This window comes from Mastigoproctus giganteus, chromosome 10, assembly GCF_048544385.1.
Source record: "Mastigoproctus giganteus isolate SK-2022 chromosome 10, ASM4854438v1, whole genome shotgun sequence".
In the NCBI taxonomy this organism is placed as follows: Eukaryota; Metazoa; Arthropoda; class Arachnida; order Uropygi; family Thelyphonidae; genus Mastigoproctus; species Mastigoproctus giganteus.
This window is the reverse complement of record NC_143584.1, coordinates 2,459,952-2,475,120: the sequence shown is the minus strand read 5'-3', so window position 1 is coordinate 2,475,120 and position 15,169 is coordinate 2,459,952. Positions and strand designations below refer to the sequence as shown.

Here is a 15,169-nt window from a genome sequence, read left to right as displayed (position 1 = left end):
CTTAACATCCAAGTTTGCAGATGATTCAACATTTGGCAGGGTTATTAATGAGAGTGCGCTACTGCAATAGCATTTAGAAAAATTGAGCAAATGGGCTGAGAGGTGTCAACTGAAGTTTAACGTTGACAAATGCAAAGTACTGCATATGGGTAGCAGTAACCCCAGAGTAACATACCAACTGTGCGGTACGACACGCATAGAAGTGGGGAAAGAAAAAGACCCGAGTATAATTGTGCAGTCAGATATGAAGTTTTCTGAGTCGTGCAGGTCTGGAGGCCTCATTTTAGGAAGGATGTTGAGATTGGTGAGTGGGACAAAAGGGTTTCTCTTACCAAGAAAGGCTTAAGTGCTGCAAATTGCAGTGTCCTGAAGACCAGACACCTGCGAGGTAATCTGATTGAAGTGTATAAGGCCTTGAATGGTTTGAGCAAGCTCAGTGCTGATAGGATTCTTCCTGTTGCGAAGATTATGCACCTGAGGTGGCCATAAATTCAAACCAAGGAAAGACAGGTTGTAGAATAGACATGCAGAAATTTGCATTTAGCTAGCGGGTGGTTGATTGCTGGAACAACTTCTACGACAGATGGAAGCTTAACAGCTTAAATAAATTCAAGGTAGAACTAGACAAACTCTTGGAGTGAATGTGTGTGTGTGTGAAATGAGAAGGGTTTTTTTTATTTTTTTGGCTAATGCTGTATAAGCTTGCTTTCTTCTATCGTATGTTTAGTTTTGGGAAGGGATGATGATACCAAATAAATTCTAGGAATTATGTAGTGCAGTTGTTTACTTAATAGAAATTGTTTCTAGTGCAAATATCATATGTTTATACTGTACAGATTTAACATCAAAAAGCAGATCCTGATTATAGCATTCTTCACGGCTAGCATCCCCCCCCCCCCCCCGCTAGAAAGCATTATAACTAGAGTTTACTGTGTTTATTTATATATATTTAAAAATACATTTTGGTCCCAAAGACTGAACTGATCTTTTGTGATGATGATATTGCAAAGACAGCTGTCACTGAAGAAGTGGTGAGAAAATGCCATGAAACATTTGACCCCATTTTGTACATATTGTGTGTGTGTGTGTGTGTGTGTGTATATACATACAGATGAAGGTTTTACAAATTATCAGTCTTGTCAGATGTTGTGCTTCTAGATGTAATAGTTTTGGATATGACCACCTCTTGCTCCTCGATGGTAGGAAGAAGAAGAAATGTCCACGAGTACTTTCCTTTTAATGATTGCACTTTGAAACATGGCATAGTAAAGTGGCATTTTGAAACATATTTCTCAAAATGGCAGATAGTTTCATACTTTAACTACTTTAGTAATTTCATCTTTCCGGCTGGTTATATAGGGTGCTTACATTGTCATGATCACCATCAATATCTGCCTATATCTAAGCATTCTGAAATTTAATAAAGCAGTTAGTAATTTTGTATGTGATTGCAATGTTTGTAAATTCTCGATTCATTGACTTCTTTGGTCATAATGTGCTAGTTCATGTGGCTTATCAAGTATTGTATTTTGTAAAATGTGGTCACATGCCATTTTGTGCAGGCTGAAACCCCCAAAATAACTTGTAAGGGGTAACTATATCAGGTGGAGGGAGTACGCTCCACCTGACATCAACTAACTACAGCCTCAGTTGGAGGCCTTTAAAAATTCCAACAGGACTTGAACCCACTATACTGTTTGTTTGTAGAATGTAATAAAGCAACGATTTCCCATGATGCCAGAAGAAAGGGCATGAAAATAGCTTGCATGCTAAGTGCTTCTGGAACTGCTGCTTTACAATGTTGAACACAACTTGTCTAGCATTTGCAAGGTTAATGCGGCATTTACAGGGAGAAATTCAACTCTGACCAGGGACAGGCTCAGGATTCTTTAAAGGGGGGGAGAGAGGACTATAGCACTGATCCAGAAACATGGCTTTAATAAAATAACGCTGTTGCATGAGCAGAAAACGTGAAAGAAAACTGCTCTAAAAAATATATATATACACAGTTTTTATAACCCTTTTGCAAGCAGATTTTTAGACCGTATGCTCAAAACCTAGAGTGAATTGTTTTGAGGAATTTAGAACAAAAAATTGTGCTGTACGTAAATGCTTTTAAATACTGTATTAATTTTTCCTATTTTTACTTTATGGCCAAAAATAGAGCAGGATTATTGGCAAAAAAAAATTTTTTTTTTTTTTCTTTTTGACAATATCAATTTTGGTAAAACACAAAATTTGGGAGGGATAAACTTGTCATTATTTTATTTTTCAGAAATTTCTTGTACTTTTTTATTTTCTATAAATAAAAGGAGATAACATCATACACAATGGCAAAGCGAAAAATGGCATATGATGCAGAGTTTGTGATAACAGAACATAAAAAAATTAAATAAATATAAATTTGTATTGAATAATGAACAAGTAAATTATAAAAATAGGAAAAAAGAACTGAGTAAAATAGCATAACTTAGAGTAGTGTGTGAGATTACCGTTTTAATGCGCCGACCGGGCTAGCCAGGTGGGTAAAGTGCTGCCTGGCAACCCAAAGGTCGCGGGTTCGATTCCCACCTCGGGCTTGGATCAAAGTACTACAAAAACCTTGGGAGGTGCATTATGGCCACAGAAGCCTATGCGCCAATGACTACCAAAAAAAACAAAAAACCGTTTTAATGCTAGATGATCAGTGGAGTAAAAGCAGCACACGTCCGTGCAACCACAATGGCACATGGTTAACATGCCTCACTCAGCTCATTGCACTTATCCGTTGTATTTGAATTTCGGTTGATGAAGAGACATGCCAGTCTCGAAAGCTACTGCCAGTTAATATATATTTGTATTTTTACATTAAACTGGATTTATAATTTATACGTGTATGTTATAACTTAAAAAGCTCTGAAAATTAAAATACCTCAACTTCTGAGGTCTTGCTCCTGAAACTTGACTAATTTAGTCATATTTGCAATATTGATCAGTCTGTTCATGATGCTGTTCTTTCCCACATTGGTGTGGAAAACACTATTCTTGTTGATGATGTCCCTTTTAAAGACTGCTGCCAGTTTGCAGTTAAGAGTATATTGTCTCCAACAGTTCAGGTGAGGTGTTGCTTCCTATCAATATCTGGTTAAGCAGTTTAATATCAGCCTTGTTTCTGCAAGTGGTCACTGGTTGAAGATTAAAGTAGTCCCGCAGCAAGTTGTAGTGTTTACACCTATAAAATAGTGGATTTCTGTTGGAGAGGTATTGTACAAAATGTTTCTACACACTCTCAATATGCTTGGTTGTCAGACTGCCTAATAGGTTTCAAATGGGCAATGTATATTCTAGAATGAAAAGTACTGATGTGAAGTGAATTTTGAATATGAACACAGTACATATGTGTTTCTCTTTATAAACCCAATTTGTGTAGGGATAATCGACAAATTGGGTTTATAAAGAGAAACACTTAGACAAATTGGGTTACGAATACTTTCTTTGTGATCAATATTGCAATAAATCAACCAAAATAATTTTGGTTGATTTATTGCAATATTGATCACAAAGAAAGATGCATTTTCACTAATGTTTAAAAATATATATATTATGAATCTCAATTAGCAGGCATCTTTGCTGGTGAACGTTCTGCTTCTCACACAGCTGGAAGGAAAGTGAATAATAGTATTACTCTAAATTTACATTATTGTGTATATATCCATTCCTAAATTTCCAAAATGAATTCTTATCTTATGTGCTCTTCAGAATAGATATCTTATTTTTATCATTAAATTTTATTTTTGAGTTTATATTCTCACAAAACTCCTACTGTTTTAGTCAAGTTTTAGATCTGTGTATTCCATTGCCCTTTCAATGCATATATCATAACTCTCAGATAAATGAATGTCTTCAAAAATGTTTGTACAGTAGCATATTCGTGCTGTTTTGGAGTGCCATGATTTATATAAAAGTTTTTCCAATGGTGATAAAACGAAATTTCTCACACATTCATCCATGTTGCCTTAACACAAAAATTGCCAATTTAATGGTACCAGTGCTTTGTCACACATTCACACCTTATATTTGTCTGCAGGTGATACTATACTCTGTTCCCTTTACTTGAGACCAGTTAACAGAATCCTCACTTGAAAGGACTTTAGAAATTTCTCCAGTCATTGATGGGAATTGAACAGTGACCTCTCCGACTGAGGGGCAAATGGTGAGGTACATGCTGACTATGATACCATGGAGGCCTCAAGCAACACAAATTTCTTCCACTTTTTATTTACCTTTGCTGCAGGCTTTTTTTTTTTAATAAATTAAAGATTTTGGTGAGCAGCATATTAAAAAAGGATTCTCAATGAAAGGTTAAAACATAAATGTTAGCCAGTTGGCTTCACTGTGTGATACTCTTAAGCCATTGCAGCAGCATTATTTCCCTCTACTATCATTTTGACTACTACTATCATTTTGACATTCCACTTGAGTATATGAACTTCTCACTGGAATTACATGTAATAAAATTAGCTTTAGAAAATATGAATCTTTACTCATTTTCAAAATGTATAGTTTTATTGCCTCTCTCCGTACAATTACAGCACTGCAAAATTCACCCTGTTTTAAACCAAATCAGGAGCCTGCTATTGCAAATTGAAAAGTGTCATCAATCAGTGACCTTTTGTTGGATCCCAGCACAATCAGGGATAAAGAGGAATGAACTGGCTGCTAAAACTACTAAAATTCCATTGCCTTTAAATTCTGTCCCTGTTCCAGCCTCAGAAGATAATCTCTTTCCACTTGCCTTGCACAGTGGAAAGAGCTATGGCACACCCAAACTAATAATAAACTTTATCAGTTGAAACAGGACCCAAAACATTGGCACTCTAGCAATCAGACTGTGCAATGAGACCTGCAGACACATGACCACGTAGAACCAACAGGAACTTTCAAGGTAATGACTCCACTGCAAGCACCTTTATCCCATACTACTCAAACCTATCACAGCAGGTTTCTAGGATCCTGAAATCACATAGGATAAAGTGCGTACAGCTCCCGGGCAGGAAATTGCAATCCTTCGTCTCTAGAGTGAAAACACCAGTTCCCACCTTACTACAAAGTGGACTAGTCTACTGCATTTCTTGTCGTGACTGCACTAGCTGCTACATCAGAGAAACTGAGAGATGGCTTGGCAAACTTCTTTCAGAACACAAAAGAGCCATCCGCTCAGCAGACATAAAACACTCGGCCATTGCTGAGCACTTCTGGTCGACACGACATTGACCTGCACCGTGATGTCGTGGTTGGCAATCAGTTCCACCATTACCGGTGCAGCACCTGGTTGGAGTCATTGCACATCACGTGCTCTAATACTTCAGTCAACAGAAGCAGTGGATGTCGTGTCCACCCTATTATTGAAGCAACCATTGTCATGAGTGACAAATGTTGGCAATGTTCGTACATCATAACTACAGGCTTCAACATCAAACAGTTAACTATTACATCACGCAGTTCACTATAGATGACTGGCACTACGCGCCCTTATGTTCTACATTCGTAAACTGTTAGTTTGACTGATGAAGGTTACCATAATAACTGAAAGCTATTTGTACTGTATGTATAAGTGTTTTACAATTTAATATTAAACTTGTCATTTTTTTTATTCTGTCTTCCATTTCGCTCTGTGCTACGTAATAAATCACCATAATGAATCCAGAGTGCACAAGCTTCTTTTAACTATACTACAACATATTATTGGCAGCAAGAGAAACATTAACAGATATTTCTGGTTTCTGAAATGAAAATGAACTGGTTACATTTTTAGTTATGTTCTTTCACATTCCCATGAATAGACACACTTAATCACTGCAGGCTTATGCACCACTAAACACCCATTGCACGTGTGTGCATGCACATACACAAAGTTATATTTTTAGCAATGGTAAACACTACCGTGAAATAAAATTGGAACTCCAGGTTGACAATTCAGGTGAAGTTGTCTACCAAAATTTTTATATCTGTTCTGTTATATTTACTTGTAACCAAATTGGCCAAGTTAAAATGCAAAATTAGCAAAGTTGAAACTATGAAAATAACTATCCAAAGATTATCAAGTTTCTAACACATAAGAAGGAAGTATAATACTGTTGATGCAAAAAATGCTAATTAGGTTAAAATCCAATTTGCACTAAGCATACTACTAGTTTTTCATCAGTATATCTTCATTAAAGGAAGGAAGGAAGTGGAGAGTTCCAAGTAGTATCATAAGTATATGCATTTGCAAGGTTACTTTCAGCTAGGGGAAATATTCCCATCTGAATATTAGTTTTAATTAGGCTGTTCTTATGGATATTATGGAGGGACCAAACATCAAAAATAAGTCTTGAGTAGCTCCATGATTTTTTTTATTTATTGATTTATTTGAGGTCAGAATGTTCCAAAGCAATTCTTATCCACTTTTCCCAAGGTGCTTGCTTCACTTCTTTGTAATCATTCAGTGAAGCCCAAAACATAATCTGTATATGTTACCATTCCCAGAGTATTATATTTTATATATATATATATATATAATTACTAATTATAATTAGAAGAGATGATCTAGCTTTAGTTATTAGCAAAAAAATATATGTGCAAGAAAAGTGGCACGTTTTGGAGTTATGAATTTCTCATCAAAGAGATGTATTAATTTGTGAAATTAACACAAAACAGACTTTTTCATTAATTTGGATAAGAATACTTACAGCTAATTCTCATTTAAATATGTTGAAAGAATGATTTAATGGGCAATTTAACTGAAAATCTTTATTTTTCAGGTAAATCTGGCTGTGCTGTGCTCTTTATATCCCACCAGAATTTCCAGATCTTCAAACTGTCAGTAATATAGGACAGTTTTTTTTTTTTTTTTTTTTTTTTTTTTTCTTTTTTTTTCTGTAATTTGTAGTTTCTATTACTTCTTTTTATATATTTAAACATTTTGTATTTATTCTGGATGTGAAAAACCATGTTACCAGTGATTAAATAAGTGCAGAAAGTGATTAAATAAATGCAGACTAGATGAACACTTTATGCTTCCAATTTGATACTAGCTCTTCATCATTTTGTGATACTGTAGTATATAAATAATTGGAGGGTGTTTATTATGTTTGAAATAGTTTTCTGAATTTGTGATATATAATCAAGTTTTTTGTTGCTGTTTTTTTTTTTAAGCTGTACAAAGTTATTTTTAAAAGGATGAGCTGATAGCAGAAAAACATCTGCTTAGTAATTAATAACCTACAAATTTCTCTTACCCCCAGAGGTAAATAGTGCTTACTTAAAAAAAAGCTATACAAATCTTCCATGGTATATAACCTTTTGATGTAAGAATATTATGACATTTCTCGTATATTATTAAAATACCCATAAAATTGCTGTCAGAGGAAAGAAATCATTTTTTAAAGAATTAATGTTAAGGTACTAATATGACTTAATGAAACCACTTGAATTATTATGAAGCAAATTTTGTGTAGAAAATGGTAGTTTAGAACAAACAAGGTAAATGCTTGCATAACAGAACTGCTTACCTAATAATTGGCAGTATTTCTCTGTTATTGAATTATGTTACCAAGGTGTACTCAAAAAAAAAAATGAAAGCTGGAACAGACTTATAGAAATGAAAATTCAACATATTTCTTTTATTTATTGTTTTTATATGGTAATACAAAATGTGTTCTTGAAATATCTAAACAGGCTGTATAAAGATAAAATAAATATGTTTATACTGCAGGAACAACCATGTAAGGTCAGAGGAGTTCACAAAATAGAGAAAACAAAATTTATATTGTATTTAGTAGCCTCGCAGACTTATTATTATTAGTGGGATGTAATGCAAAAAAGCAAGTTAAAAAGCATCAGCCAAAAATAAATAAATAAAACTTCCATATCACTTGTCCACCCCTCCAATAATTTATTCTTCCTTGAAATTATTCAAACTGCTCGCCTCCACAACACCAGCTAGAAGTTTGTTTTAACAGCCAACTACCTACTGGCCAAAGGCAAACCTCCTCACATCAATCCTGCAACCAGCCTTCCTCAGTTTAAGTTTATACTCTCATATGTATATTCTGAGTAAAAGGAAGAATTTCCATCAGCTTGCTCAATCCATTCAAAGCCATAAAAACCTTGATCGGCTCACTTTGCAGGAGCCTGGTCTCAAGATGCTGCAATTTGCAGAACTGAAGCCTATCCCACCCTTTCATTTCCTTCACTGATCTCATTGGCCTTCTCTGCACCTGTTCCAGCAGATTTACATCCTTCCTAAAAGGAGGCCTCAAGACCTGTATGCACTACTCAAGATGTGGCCTAACCATTGCTTATATAACTGGATAATCTTGAACCACAGTCACTCAAAGCATGGTCCAGGAATGGAATTGCTTCTAAAAACAAAAAAAAAAAAAAAAAAAAATCTGATAATATATTATAACTGTTTATGGGATCCCAAACTGTAGACATACTCTATTCCAGTATTTTCTCTCAATTGAATTATGAGCATTATTGTCCTAAGTTAACTCAGTACATCATGAAAAGCTATGGTTACTTATTGCTTTTGCAACTTTTCCCCCCCTTAGTCTGCAAGTGATTCATATAAGAGTATTAAAATCCTAACAGCGCTGATATTTTAATGCATCTGTTTTCAATGTATAATTGCCGAAGAGACTTCATAAAATACAGTGGGAATAACACTTTAGTGTGAATTTTCTGGTTGGGTATGATGAGGAAATTATGACTCACTGTTTGGACTAACTGCAGTTTGCCCCAGTGAAATGGGGCAAACTGCAGGTGAAATATAACATAAATCTTTGTTATATTTCACCCTTCATTCTTTTTTAATAGTGGAAGTCAAAATACCTATTAAAAATCTGTAGAGCTAGACCAGTGATTTTGAGATTTACCTAGATCACTTTCCTTTAATTTACACAGATAGATGATAGATAACCTTACCAGAACTTCATAAGTAGCATGTCTGTAGCAGAGTTGTCATGCAAGTGCAGAATTCCACGCACTGTAGGTTTAAATCCATGTGATACCACTTCTTACAGCAAACTTCTCATAAACCCCTGCAGTTGCAAAATCCTCTGACTGTGGTTTAGCAAGAGTATAAGCAAATTTATTTTATTTATTAAAAGATTGCCAGTTAAAAACCTGTTGAATGATTGGCATAAGCAGTTTACAGTGCTAACTAGACCATCTTTTACACTGAATACCTGTTGATTGGTGGATAATCAATGGCACAGAATTAGGACAAACTTGGTATAGCTATTTATCCTGACCACCTCAAATCCCAATTTATAGAATTGTGATGCAGGGTTCATCCCCCTATCAGGATGTACCTAGGGCTACTGCCATACTCTCCCTATCTTACTTCTGCTATTGACTTGTACCATATGCACAAATTTTTTGCCTTATAAAGGTGACCCACAGTATCTTCCACTATAAGCATAAAAGGCCAAAATTCTATATAAGATTTGTTCTTTAGCTGAAAAATTTTGTCATTAAATATAGATCTTAGTGAATTTTTATACAGATTTTATAAGCAGTTCAGATTTCTGGCTTCTTTTACCACACAAAGTTGTGTGAAAATATTATGCCAATGAAATTTAAGATATTTTATAAATTTGCTATGAAAATCAATCTTTTTGACTCAAAGTGAAAATTAACTTTGCTAATGATGTTGCATTCAGAGACTTTGTATATTAATGTGTATGTGGGTGTATATATATATAATATTATATAATATTCTATGTATGTATAGAATTGGAAAATCATACTAACTAAATATTACCAAGTCTGGAAAGAAGCAAAATGAATCAAAGTGAGTAATACAGAAACTGCATGAGAAGCAAAATTATAAAGCCAGTTAACTGAGAATTATGGTTCTTGGTCAACTTGCTTTATTATGGCGAGTGAATCTGAATTATGGCAAGTTCCTTCAAAAGAAAAGTAATTTGCTTATATAAGCTTGAGAATAAATTATTAGAACTTTAATCTTCCAGAAGCCTCAAAATAGTTTCAGGCCCAAAGCATATTGACTTGTAGTGTTTCTGAAGTTGTTTATCAAGGCGGTATTTAATCAAGATTAAATTATAAGTTAAATGAAAAAATAAGTGTAAATGTCTCTAGATAAGATAATGAAAGTAGTCTTATTCGAGGGTGGCAATGTAAAAGAAGGATTTCAGGTACTGTATTAGAGGTTGGGTACCTGAATAGTTTCATAAAAATCATAGAAATAACATCTGTTAAAAATCTGTAGAGCTAGAGCAGTGATTTTGTTGAGACTTACCTATATGATTTTCCTTTAATTTACAGAGTGTATTCCAGATGGCAGAACTAAGTAGTAGTAGCAAGACCGTAGCAGAGTAGTCAGTACAATCTGACTAAATTATAAAAAATACAAGTATTTGATACAAGCAGCCCAAATTATGAAAAATTAAAAAAAAAAAGTGTTTTTCGTAATTTAGGCTGCGTGAAAACAAGAATGTAATTTTTTTTTAAACATATGAGTCTTTGCTGTCAAGGAGAGTCACCTGATCAGTTTTGCAGAAGAACCACCTGTTTAAGGACAATCTTATTCAGTTGTCAGTGATTTATAATTTACCTAAGCTAGCATTTATGCTGTAAGCTTTTATTAGGATACTTGATCTAGTGTCTCGACTATATTTAACTTCAGAAACACCATGATTTAATTGTAGCTGCAAGTTTTTTTACGATCTCTCTCTTTACCCAGTCTTAATGACATGAAATTCATTTTATTTTCCACTTCATTCTTTTATTTTTCATTTGAACTTGCACTAATTTAGATTTACCTTTGCATTTAATATGTATTACTCTGACTGTGAGGTGACTTCTTTAATATATTAAGTATATATATATATATATATATATATTTAGGACATATTTCAGTACCTTTTCTTTACTCTCTCCTGATGTATTTTAAAATTAATTTTGCTGATTCATATTCTTAATGGATATGTAAGAACTGGCTTTTGTACAGTTTTTTTTTTTTTTTTTTTTTTATTTCAGTGAATAAAACGATTTAGATTATTTTGTTTGTTGTTTTCCTTCTAAAATTTGTTTGTTCATCATACCATTTTATTATCTTATGAACATAAAATATTGTTTAAAAACAGAAATTAATTTGTGAACTAAATTTAATGTCAGGAAATTCATGCCATATGTTCAGTGTATCCTCAGTGTTTGACAGCAATGTGCAGTACAGACAGAGCAAGAAGTTGTAAAGAACATGATCCAACATGTCCTACAATATAGAAAAAATTCAACTTCAGTTGCTTTCTTCACAGAAATCAATTAAGACAGCCCTAAGTCTTAATAGATTATTAAATAAATATGCAAAATTCAGTCTGTCCAAAGCTTCTCATCTGTTATATCCATAGATTATATTTGCCAGAATCACAATCTGTCTATTCAACAGCTTTCAGCACTTCTGTAAGTAACAGGCAACCAGAAAGCCCATGGTGTCCTATCGATGATTTATCGAACAGTATCCAGTAGAGATAGGGAGTTATAATCCACTATATAAGGCAATTGTAAGACTGCATTTAAAATACTGTGTCCAAGTATGGAAACCTCATCTAAAAAAAAAGACAGTGAGCTTCTTGGAAGGGGCCTCCCAAGAAGCTTAATCTGTGTCGATCAGTCTCAACTACCTGCTTCTGCAGGTAGATGAGACTAACAGTTTGAAGAAATCCAAAGGTCAACTGGACACCTGGGTGAGGAGAGTAGCTCACAATTTGTATTTTCTTATCTTTTTTTTTTTTTTTTTTTTTTGCCCATTCAACAAAAGCTTGGCTTTCCTTGCACTGTATGGCTCTACTAATTTTTTTTTTTTTTTTTTTTTTGTCTTGCACAATCATAAACGTAGCTGGTTAGTAAGGTGGAAGTACACCATTAACAACACAAAACTGCAGTCATTTCGGTATTACTATTAGCCATATAGTGCAAGGAAGCCATAGGCTTTTATTATATTTAGCCATATGCTGCAAGGAAGCCTGAGGCTTATGCTGCATCAGCCAAAAAAAAATTCCCGAGTTACCCTGAGAGAGAGAGAGAGAGAGAGAGAGAGAGAGAGAAGAATGATGATATCCAGCTCAGGACCCTGGGTGTGCCAAGCCCATACTCACCAGATGTGAGCCCCTGGCCAAAAATTAAAAAAAATAAATAAAATTATGGTCTCCCTCCCCCCATGCAGTTATGTTCAATGACCTTTGGTGACCTTTGAATTTCTTCAAACTACGTTGATTGCTGGAACAAGTTGTGAATGAACTTGTTCCAGCAATCAACAACTTGCTGGCTAAAAGAAAACTTCCTACAGGAGGTTCGATAAATTATCTACAGGATACCGTGGGTGTCCTATCAACGATTTATCCAACTTGAACCTCTAAAAATTTCCCTTTCCTGGCAGCCTATTTAAATTGCCCAGAAAACTTCATATCGGCCCGTATTGTAATTCTCAGATTACTTTCTTGCGCTACTGCTTTTAAATCGACCCCGCCAAGTATATAAATTTTGGGATTGTCATTCCCTAGTGTAAGAATTTGCATTTAGCTGCATTTTAACGTAGCTGTCACTTTTCTGACCATTCTTGAAGCTTGTTTGAGCCATCCTGAAGGAGAACTGCTTGGCACTGATCATTAGACTCCCAATATTTACATCGGCTGCAAATTTTGACATCACAATCTTTATCCTTTCGTTGACATTTATGAAAATGAGAAACAACAGTGGGTCAAAAACTGATCCTTGTGGGACTCCATTTGTGACTACACCAATCAGAAGAATGTCCATTAATAACAAGCCTATACCTTCTGTTCCTCTATATCCACCCAGCAATCCATCTTAGAATTTTTCGTATAATTTATTTGTATAATTTTTCATCTTAGAATTTATTGTATAATCTGGAACAGATTAAACAATAACCTCTCATGAGGGACTGAGTCAAATGCTTTGCTAAAATCCAAATAAACTATGAAATTGTTCCCTACATCCAGCTCACGAGAGGTTACTGTCACTTCTATCTAAATGTCCCTGGATTGCATTCTTGATCACTGCCTCTAATATTTTCCTTATGATTGAAGTCAGTCTAACCAGTCTGTAGTTACACCAGACTTCATTCTTCAAACCCCCTTTGTGTATTAGTGATACGTTGCCACTTCTCCAATCTAAAGGAAGGTCTCCAACATGGGCGACTCATCCATGGGCACTGTAGCACCCCCCAGCTATTTAAAGAACAGTTTAGTGAGTCCTACAAACTTTCGATCTGCAAACATAACAGAAAAGTTACCAAGAATCGTGAGGTATTATCTAAAATAATAGACTACATTAAATTTTGTGGACAGTTTGAAATTCCTTTATGTGGACATGACGAAAAAAACTTCTAAAAATCCAGGAGTATTCGGAGGATTAATAAATTTCGCCTGTACATTAGATCCCAATTTAAAGAACCATTTAGAAAGTAATGCAGCATTTAAAGGCATTTTAAAGTAATGCAGCATTTAAAGGCATTTTAAAAACTATTCAGAATGATATTCTTGACTGTTTGCTGCAAATATGCCGGGGTGAAATAAAAAGAGAAATTAAAGAAGCTTCATTCGTAACTTTCATGGCTGATGACAACAGATGTTTCAGAACATATACAAATGGTAATTGTTTTGAGTTATGAACTGTTTTTTCACCCTGGAAAACCAAACGGCAGACGGAATATCGAAGTGCATTCTAGATCAGTTAGACAATCCTCGAAGGAAATACACTCAAAAACTGGTTGCTCAGATATTTGATGGTGCAAGTGTGATGAAAGGCAAGAAAGGGGCAGTTCAGGCTAAATTAAAAGAAGTGTACAAAAATGCAAATTTTATTCACTGCTATGCACACCAACTGAATCTGATTATGAGAAATGCAGTAGGTAGTACTCAAGAATATTCTTTTCGAACTTCATGTCGATACCAACATTTTTCTCGAGATCACCACAGCATCTCTCTGTTCTCAGAAAACATATGGACAGCGTGTTGCCCGACCTTCCCCTACAAGATGGAACTTCAATATACGCACCGTGAACAGCGTTTATGAAAATTTTGAATCCTTAAAAAAGTGCATGGAGGCACTACAAGCGACAGCAAACGCAGATAAGACGATTTCAGAAGCAACTGGAATTTTTGCACATCTTGAGTAATGAAAAATTCGAGTTCTAGTTAAAACTTTTCCATCAGATAATGCCTCACATGAAAGTTATTTATAACCAAATGCAATCTCCAGAAATTGAGGCAGTTAAAATACATGAATATATAGGAAACTTTAAGAATGCCATTCTAAAAATCAGGAATTCAATGTACTGTGAAAATCCTTCAAAAATACTCCTGATTGAAGCGAAGGAAGTATGGTTTGTCCCACAACGTTGGAAGTCACATGACCACAGTTGTGGATATAAATGCAGCAGAACAACCTTTCTAGTATCAGTTAAGCGTACAAGCCGTAGCAAGAATGGGGAAAAGAGGTGATCTAACGGACTTCGAACGTGGCATGGTAGTAGGTGCTGGACAAAGCATCTCTGAAACGGCAGTTCTGAACTTTTCACGCACCACAGTTTCAAGGGTGTATCGAGAATGGTGCAACGAACAGAAAACATCCTCTCAACGGCACTCCTGTGGGAAAAAATTACTTGTTGATGAGAGAGTTGTGTGATCAGATGGCGTGGCTAGAATTGGGCAAGATCAGGTGGCTAGAATTGTGCAAGCAAACAGATGGGCTACAATGTCGCACATCACGTCAGAATACAACTTTGATGCGCATAACAAAATATGGCAAAGGACGCAAATGGGCTACAACAGCCGATGGCCACATCGCGTACCTTGGTTATCAATGAAAAACAAGAGAGCACGCCTCCTGTGGGCACAGCAACACCAGCACTGGACTATCGAGGATTGGAAAACAGTTGCTTGGTCTGACGAGTCGAAGTTCCTGGTGCATCATGTGAATGGAAGGCTGAGAATTTGGCGAAAACATGAATCCGTGTCCCCGTCATGTCTGACGACTACTGTACAAAGTGCTGGGGGCAGTGTTGTGGTGTGGGGAATGTTTTCTTGCACACGTTGGGCCCATAGATTCACGTCTGAATGCCACATCCTTGCTGGCAAATGCATCCGTTCACGTTGAG

At 35.3% G+C, this 15,169-nt stretch overlaps 1 protein-coding gene across 1 annotated transcript in view; it reads left to right on the top strand.

Annotated features, from left to right (window-relative positions):
* Nucleotides 1-6,856, top strand: part of LOC150078632 (uncharacterized) — a 29,251-nt gene extending 22,395 nt beyond the window's left edge. Inside the window, exon 2 of the mRNA XM_090383813.1 lies at nucleotides 6,783-6,856. The gene's annotated coding sequence lies outside the window, so the exon portion shown is untranslated. The remainder of the gene's footprint in view (nucleotides 1-6,782) is intronic.
* Nucleotides 6,857-15,169: the final 8,313 nt, after the last annotated feature.